Genomic DNA, 8,789 nt, shown 5'->3' on the forward strand with positions numbered 1-8,789 from the left:
ACCACCACCACCACTATCACACCCTCACCATCACTACAACCATGACTACCACTACTACTACCACCACCACTTACCATGGGTCCTTTGCACTGTCTTCTGAGTTGCCTGACCCAGCTCTGATCCATGCACTGACGTAGAACAGACTGACCCGTGGCCTGGTCCTGCACCATCGTGATGGTCTTCGATATGGTTGCTGATATTGTCGATTCATCTCAGTGATGCATCAGGGGCCTCAGTTGTTTGCTGACCCTCTACTTGACCCACCGTCTTCTGGTTCTAGTGACCGGTCCAAAGGAAGTGAGAAAAAGTCTTGCCATCATTCTTCTAAGGGCATTTGGCTTGTGCATTTATTTTAAGAATGGTGTTTTCATTCTTTGGGTCATCCGCTGTAGATTCAGAATTCTTCACCAACACCATTTGAACCCATCATTTCTGCTTCTGCATTTTATGTTTCGTTCTCCAATTTCACATGGATATGACGCTGGGAAAACTCAACTTGTTAATCCTCCGAATGACATCTTGGCTTTTACGTTTTAGAGAGGTCCCCCCATTTAAGGGCACTGGGCTATTGGGGGGCTGAAAGAGGGAGGGCTACTGCGTCCACTCTGAAGTAAACCATCTTGGGGGGCTTCAGCCCCACAGCCAGGACTGAGTGTCAAGGTCCCCTGAGATGCAGTGGGAGAATGGGAGCATCATTACAGGTCCTGGGTGCTGGGTGTGAAACCTCAGGACACCTAGCTGAGGTGCGTCCTGAGGGCAGACTGGGCTGCCCCCTGTGACACAGCTCCCTCACAAGGCCAGCGGGCACGCGATCCGGTGAAGGACGAGCAGACAGGCCTAGCTTGGATGACAGCTCCATGGGGTGGGAATGGATTGTTCCAGGGCTAGGGAAGCCTCTGGTCCCGTGGTGCTTCTGACTGGCCCTGGTCACCGTGCAAACTCTTGCCCTGGTCTTCAGCACACGCCCTGCAAAGCGTGGTCACTCTCCCCATGCCCCACCCACGGGGCCACAGGAGGCTATACAGCCCTCTCCCTTCCTGTAGAACCCCTCTGAAGTGGTCGCCCAGGGCTGCTGACACCCAGGTGACCCTCACCCCAGCCAGGCCCCTCCAGCAGGATGGGCCGCACCTTCCGGGAGCTGCTGGCTGTAAGTGGCTGTCTCCATGCCGGCCAAGCAGCTGGCCTGCGGCTCTCCGTCTGGCTGAAGTGTCAGCTTCCTCCAGTGGGCAACGACCCTGGGCCGGAGCCGGCGCTCTGCAGACAATACCCATAAACTCCAGCAGGAGAGGGGGCCCTGAACAAGGACGAAGGGGGGGATGGAGGTCCCAGGTCCACAGCTCTAGCCTGTGACCCCCAAGTACCGGCCAGGCTAGCCCTGTCCTGGACCCAGGGAACCAGCAGGGAACAGGAAGCTCAGAACTGTCCAGCCAGCCTGGCTCACACAGGGCAGAGTCCTGAGCAGCAGTGGCTATGCACCCCCATGAGGCCTCTATCCCCCAGGGGGCATGAATGAAGTCCCCATAGCAGCCCCTTCGCAAGTGAGGCCAGTTGACCCCTGGCACTGAGGTCCAACTCCACCACTACCCGAGTCCTGCTCCCCCTGTCACCACAGCCCAGGGCACTCACTCTACAGTTCCTCCACTTCCAACTGGCCGGGCCTCCTCCACCCTGTACTTCAGGTCGCCCCAACCCTGCCCACTCAGGACAGCCATGTCTACCACCGGGCACGAGGATGGAGCCACCTCCAGTGATGCCTCCCCCTACCCCCCCCAACAAGCCTCTCAGGGGCCTTTCAAACACATCTACTGGCTGCTTTTCAGGTCCATGCAGCAGATCTTGCAGAGCCCCACAGCCAAGACCCCAGGTCCCAGTTGGCGCAGCCAAACCCACCTGCACACAGGGCGAAAGCCAGGCACTCAGGGACAGCGAGACAGCCCCCCGACTCGGTGCTGAGGGTCCTCTAAGCTCCCGGGCCTTGGTCCCCGCTGACGCCGCACCCACACAGCGGGAGCCGGGGCAGGAAAGAGAGCTCATGCAGAGACCCGGCTGGCCCCACCCTCCTCCTCCGGGCCCCACAGCGCAACAATGACATCGCAAAGCCACAACCGCACAGGAAGTCACGGTGTGCGAGGGAGGCAGCAGCGGAGCGCAGAGCCTCCCGCTGCCCAGGAGATGCACTCTGCCGCCTGTCCGGGCTCAGCCCCACACCGGGCTCCTGGAAGGCCCACCCAGAAGGCCCCTGCTGACCCATGTCTACCGTCCCCTGAAGAACCGAGCACGCTGCCAGCAGGGTCCCACCACCCGGAGCCCACTTGTCTTTCCTACAAAGCCTCCACCAGCACCTGAGGCTGCCTTCTTCCGTCCCCGCCCACCCGCGGCTCCGCCCTCTGCCACTGTGCCAGTGGGCGTGGCGGGGTGTTGAGCGTGCACCCTGAGAACATCCTGTGCCAGTGGCCTTCTCCTCCAGCAGCTCTGCGTGGGGGTCTGAGGACCTGCAGGGCAGGCGCTCTGAGCTGGGGGAGAGGGGGCAGTGCCTCTGCTGTAGGGCCCCTGGTAGCGCCCACCTCCACTAGCTAGAGGTCCCTCCGGTCGAATGGGGTCACAGAGGTCTCACACCCACAATGCCTGCCATGCAGGAGACCTTCCCCATCTCCCTGCTACAGAGAGGAGGGGCAGAAGTAGGCAGAGGTGAGACTCTTGTCCAAGGTGGCCCCCGCTCCCAGTGCAGGTGTGGGCTCAGCAGCCCTACCTCCTACCCACTCTGCCTCAGAGCTTCCAGGGACAGGACAGCACCGGAGCCGGGACAGCTGTGCAGCGGCCATACACTGCCCACCAAGAAGGGGCCAGGTGAGCCTGGGCTGTGTCCAGTGTTGCCTGACAGAACCCCAGAGCCCATGGGCCTCCAGTCATTCCCCTAGCCCTCAGTTTCCAGGAAGGCACAGCAACCTGTCCCCATCAGCAGGTAAAGCCACTGTGGTCAGCTAACCTGCCGCCTGGACCTACCTGTGAGAGTGCTTGGAAGCTGCAGGGGGCCCAGCCTCTGCTGTCTGCCCCACCTTACGGAAGTGAGTCACCTGCCCACCCATGGTTTCCACCCTTGCCCTGCACCTCACCTGCACCTGCACAGAATGGCTCAGTGGCCCAGGATCCTCATCAGACTCAGAGCTGGGGGGTGGGGGGAGGGGTGTAGGAGAGGAGGGGAGGAGGGCTCCAAAATGGGGGCAGGAGGCAAGAGTGAGAGAGGAAAAAAGTGGCCCTGGCCTGCCAGAGCCTCTGACAGTGACCGGACTAACAAGGCTGGGGACTCAGACCAAGGTAGGCTCCCCATCAGATTACTGCAGACTAATCACCAATGTACCACCAGGTGACTACTCCCAGGTCACTGCTCGGCTTCTCAAAGTCAGGTTACTACCAGCCAATACTAGATAACTATCCAGTTCTTACCAAGTTAGCAGCAGGTTGCCACCTCTTCTCCACCAGGTCACCACCCCACAGTGGGGAAGTGAGCAGGTGTTGGAATCAGATGTCTGCTGAGTCCCTCAAGCACTGGCCTGGACGTCCCAGTGGCCCACCCCACCCTTGAGGAGCTCCAGCTGAGTGGGGTGTGTGTATGTGACAAGCCTGGGAGAGATCGGGGAGGCCAGGGCTGTGGGAGTCCTGCAGGGCAGATTGAGGCGTCATGGTCGTGAATCTGGACATGCAGGTAAAGAAGCAGGGGTCAGAGGAGAGCTGGACAGGACTGAGGTAGGAGAAAAGCAGAAGTTCCACATATCCATCCACCCATCCATGCATGCATTCATCCATCCAACCAACAACCATCCATCTATCTAAGCATCCAAACACCATCTATCCATCCATGCACCCAATAATCACTCACCTCCCACCATCTCCACCACCTATACACCCACCCACACTCTATCCTCTCATCCACCCACCCAGATAATCACCCATCTATCCACTATCCACCACCCACCCATCCATCCAACCACCCTCTATCCATCCATGCACCCAATAATCACCTACCTATCCACCATCTATCCATCCATCCATCCTCTCATCCATCCACCCATCTATCCACTACCCACCACCTATCACCTGTCACCCATACAACCATCAATCTATCCACCACTTATACCCATCCATTCATTTCTATCCCCCCACCCATCTACCCACAGACTCACACTCATCTATCCACCATTCATCCACCCATACAGCCATCCATCGATCCATTCCACCACCCACCCATAGAGCTATCCATCTATCTGCCATCTACCCATGAGGCCACCCACATACCCATTCTCCTGCCCATCCACCCATATAATCACTCATCTCTCCATCCATCCACCCACAAAACCACCCATCTATGGACCATCCACACCAGGCTCCCAAAGTTAGTTGACCTTTCACCGCCCTTTCCGAAACCAATTACTCAGTGCCCCTCTGGCAACTGAAAATGTCTGTGCAGAACCCATGCTTCTGCTGCTGTTGTGGTTGGGCCCCAGGAGTCAGTGCTCACTCGCAGCGACCCGCCGTACAAAGCAAGGGGACACGGCTGCTCCCACGGCCACCCTCACAATGGTTCCTGCGCCTGAGCCCGTTGTTGCAGCCACTGTGTCCGTCCAAGTCATCAGGGCCTCCTCCTGTTCGCCGCCCTCCGCTTTACCAAGCATGATGACTTGCTCGGCATACCGAAAACGAACAAGTATGGTGAGAGGATACGCCCCTGACGCAAACCTTTCCTGATTTTAAACCACGCAGTGTGCCCTTATTCTATTTGTACGGCACCTCTTGACCCATGGACGCGTTCCGAATGAGCATAAGGACGTGTTCTGGAATTCCCGTTCTCCTCATGGTGATCCAGTTTATTACGGTCCATGCAGTCGAATTGCCTTTGTGTCAATGAAACACAAACAGCCATCCTCTGGTGTCCTCTGCTTTCAGCCAAGATCCATCTGACCTCAGCAATGATATTCCTTGTTCCACGTCCTCTTCTGAATCCGGTCTGAACCTCTGGCAGCTCCCTGTCTATGTCCTGCGACAGCCGTTGTTAGATGATCTTCAGCAAAGTTTTACTTGCGTTTGATATTAATGACGGCATCAACAACAAGCCAACTCCCTGCCATCGAGTTACTGCCGGCTCACAGTCCTCTAGGACTAGGAGGAACTGCCCTGTGAGTTTACAAGACTGCCACTCTTTACTGGAGTAGAAAGCCCAGCCTTCCTTCCACTGAGAGGCTGGTGGTTTCGAACTGCCGGCCTTGCGTTTAGCAGCCCAATTCATAGTCCAGGCTCCTGATTTCAATGATAACCTCCTCTAGTTTGAGCCTTCTGTTGGGTCACCTTGCTTTGGAATGGCTACAAATATGGATCTCTTCTAGTCAGTTGACACGTAGCTGTCTTCCACATTTCTTGGCAGAGACGAGTGAGGGCTTCCAGTGCTTCGTCAGCTTCCTGGGACATTTCAGTGGCTGCTCCATCCATTCCTGGAGCCTTGTTTTTGGATAATGCCTTCAGTGCAGCTGGGACTTCTTCCTTCAGCGCCATTGGCTCTTGTAGAAGGAGGCGTTTCCTGGGACACAGAAGCCCTGAGGTTCAGGTCTGAGGACCCATAAGAAAGTCTTTCAGGCTCAGAGGTGGGCATGTTACCTGGGATGGAGGGACCCCCCACCCCCACCCTCTAAGCCCCATCATCCTGCGAGAGCTCACCAACAACAGCCAGACTCTGATCCTCAGGAGAATAACATCCACACCCCAGAAAGGAGAGGAGGGTTGCCCTGGATTGAACTGTGCAAGATCCAATATATGCAGAAACACTCTCTGAGCATGTGACCCAGTACGGAAATCAGTTCCTTTCCTTATGGCCAGGAGGCCACTCAGGAGTGGTATGCGTCCCAAACCTCATCACTTCTGAGCTGTGAAAATACCAGAACACACACACACACACACACACACACACACACACACACACACGGTCTGGGAGCCAAGGAACCCCAAGAGTCACCAGCCACCACCAGGACCTCACTCCCAGAGAGATTCTGGAGGAACCTGCACGACGGAGGCCCTCACTTTGAGAAAGTAGATCCCTGTCCCTTAAACCCCCCACTCGTGATAACTGAGACTCAGGCACAGAGAGGCTGAGGGACTGGCCCCAGCCACGCAGCAGGGCTCTGAGCAACTCCCGGGCAGCCCTGGCATACATACACACATGGGGAACACCCACACTTTCCATTAGGAGCGGGTGGGAATGTCTGTGGAAGCCACTCTCTGGACAGGCAGGTGGGCAGGCGGGGTCTGGGAAGGCCAGGCTCACCCAACTATCCAGATCACCCATTACGACTCCCATTTCCACCAAGGCAGGGAAGGACCACTGTGGTCTCTGCTCTGTGACATCCCCAGAACCCGGTCCCCCACCAAGCCCCACCCCAGCCATAGGGACCACTGCCCCATAGCCAGGTCCCCCACTGATCCCACAGCCAGCTCCTCCGCCAACCTCTCCCACCCTAACCATAGGGACCCCTGCCCTCCCTTTGCAGCAGGGCTCAAAGAGAGCCTTTCCTGACAAAGGTCACACAATGATAAGAAACTGGACACTGTGCACTTCACTTTGCTGCCCACAGGTCAGCTGCACCATGCACACATCACATGCTCCATCTTGCCAAGGAACACCCACCCCCACCCCCGCCGTTGTCCCCAAAGGTCAGACCGGAAATGTTAAAGCAGGTTGCAGCTCAGCATGAGATCATCCAAGCTCCGGGTGGGCTGTCCCCCCAGGGTTCAGTCACCATGCACTGAGCCCCCAGCCTGCCCCCACCACTCCCACAAGGAAGGTGAGTGTGGTCCACATTCTGGTGGGTGTCACTCTGCATCACACACCTCCCCCCAGGGGGGCAGCCCTCCTCAGGGCGGCCAGCTCTCAGACCTCACCTGGTCCAGGTCTGCGCTGGCCACACAAAGACCCCCTAGAAGTTCTGGGAGGGGCTGAGGACATCGAGGGGGCTTTGGGGTGGAGCCAAGGAGAGCGGTCAGGGAGGAGGCTTAAGTGAGGGCTTGCAGTGTGAACAGGAGCTCCCCCAGCAGCAGCACTCAGGAAAAGGACTTCGCATGAAGGCAGGTTGGAGACACTGAGGTGCCAGGTGGGAGGAGGGGAAGGGCGGTGGCAGCGAGGAGGGGCATTGGGAGTCATAGATGGCTCTTGAAGGAGCGGCTGGTGGAGACCTAGTCTGGGCTCCACTGTGACTCTGCTGACCAGGCTTCTTGCTGAAAAGGTCGGGACTCAGCCGCTCGGGCGGAGATGCCCAGGAGGGCGGAGCAGGACCGGGGACTCTTTCCTCCTTCCCCAAAGAGGCCAACGCGCCACTACCACCTGCCCGCGCCTGCTCCCCCCACGGCCTGGCCCTGGAGGGCGGAGTTAAAGCAAGAGTGGTCTTGCCCACCCCGCCCACGCGGGAGACAGAGGCCAGCAGAGGGCTCTAATGGGAGGGCTCTGCCCAGCTCAGGAGGAGCCAGGAGCTTCCCCTGACCTGGCAGCTGGCCAGATGAGGGGGCCTTTCCCAGAATGGGAACAGCACGCACACAGGCCAAGGGCGGTGGGTGCGGGTGTGGGTGCGCGGAAGAGGCTGAGGCGAGGGCTGGGGAGGGCCAGGCCGGGGAGAGCCGGCAGGGCCACAGGGAGGATGCAGAGGCAGTGGGATGGAGCTCCCTGCGCCCGAGGGGCTGGGCAGGGCCAGGCCAGCATCTCTTCGGATGGAGAGGGAAGCTGGCGGGATGGAGCTAGGGCGAGGCTGCGCGTCCTGACGCAGGCAGGAGAGGAGCCGCGGGTGGGCCCAGTGCGCCCAGGGCGCGGCGGTGGCCAGGAGCGAGTGCCAGTCTGTCACCACGCATTCCCTGCCTCTTCCCGGCCCCCACGTGGACGTCCTCGAGCGGGGGCGTGCGTGGCAGAGGCCGCGAGCGTGTAAGAGCTGGGGCGGGACAGGGTGGGCTGCGCTCCCGACCCATCCTCAGCAGGCATTCAGGGACCCACCGGTCAGGAGAGCGGCAGAGGACAGCCGGCCACGCCCCCCGAGCCACTCTTCGGAGACCCTGGGTGGATCCCCTCCCCCTCTGGCTCTGAGCGGATGGGGGAGGCGTAGCATTGGGGGTGGCGTGAGGTGGGGGGGCGGCTAGGAGGGTGAAGAGGGGGCGTTGACGGAGGCGGCGCAGTTCGGGGCTGGGTGACGTTGGGGGGGGCTGGGGATGGAAAGGGTGGGATGTATGGGGGGCTAGGGGGCCGCGGGGGCAGAAGGTGGGCGAGTGGCCCAACTGTCGCGCCCCCGCCCCGGGCCCGCGCCTACACGCCCGGCGCACCTGTACCCACCTGCGCAGCGCTCAGGCCCAAGCCGGGCAGCAGCAGCGGGCGTAGGGGGCGCAGCCCCGCGCCGCATCCTCCGGCCGCCCCCTCCCGCCCAAGTCGCCGCCGCCTTAGAAAGGACAGGTTGGAGGAGCGGTCGCCGGCATGGGGGCGAGGGGGAACCCGGCGCGGGCTGATCGGGTGCAGGCTGCAGATACAGCTCCCGCGACCGGCTGGCGCGCCCACCACCTCCTCCCGAGTGGCTTCTGATTGGTCCGATTGCCCGCCAATCAGGGGCGGGCCCATAACTCGCCCCGCCTCCGCCCCGCCCAAGACCCAGCCGGGAGCGGACCTGAGGGAGGCCAGGCATGCGCAGTGCGCCCGTGGGGGTAGAGCTGGGGGAGGGGGGGTTCTGGCGGCCGCGCGCCCCCGCGCTGCTCAGGGTCCGAACCGCCCCTTGGAT

The 8,789-nt window shown here is 60.1% G+C and overlaps 1 protein-coding gene across 1 annotated transcript in view; it reads right to left on the reverse strand.

Moving 5' to 3' along the window:
* Positions 1-8,558, reverse strand: part of JAKMIP1 (janus kinase and microtubule interacting protein 1) — a 50,177-nt gene extending 41,619 nt beyond the window's left edge. The window contains exon 1 of the mRNA XM_004715082.2: positions 8,354-8,558. The gene's annotated coding sequence lies outside the window, so the exon portion shown is untranslated. The remainder of the gene's footprint in view (positions 1-8,353) is intronic.
* Positions 8,559-8,789: the final 231 nt, after the last annotated feature.

Source organism: Echinops telfairi, unplaced genomic scaffold, assembly GCF_000313985.2.
Source record: "Echinops telfairi isolate 266 unplaced genomic scaffold, ASM31398v2 ScPeMD7_28;HRSCAF=97, whole genome shotgun sequence".
Lineage (NCBI taxonomy): Eukaryota > Metazoa > Chordata > Mammalia > Afrosoricida > Tenrecidae > Echinops > Echinops telfairi.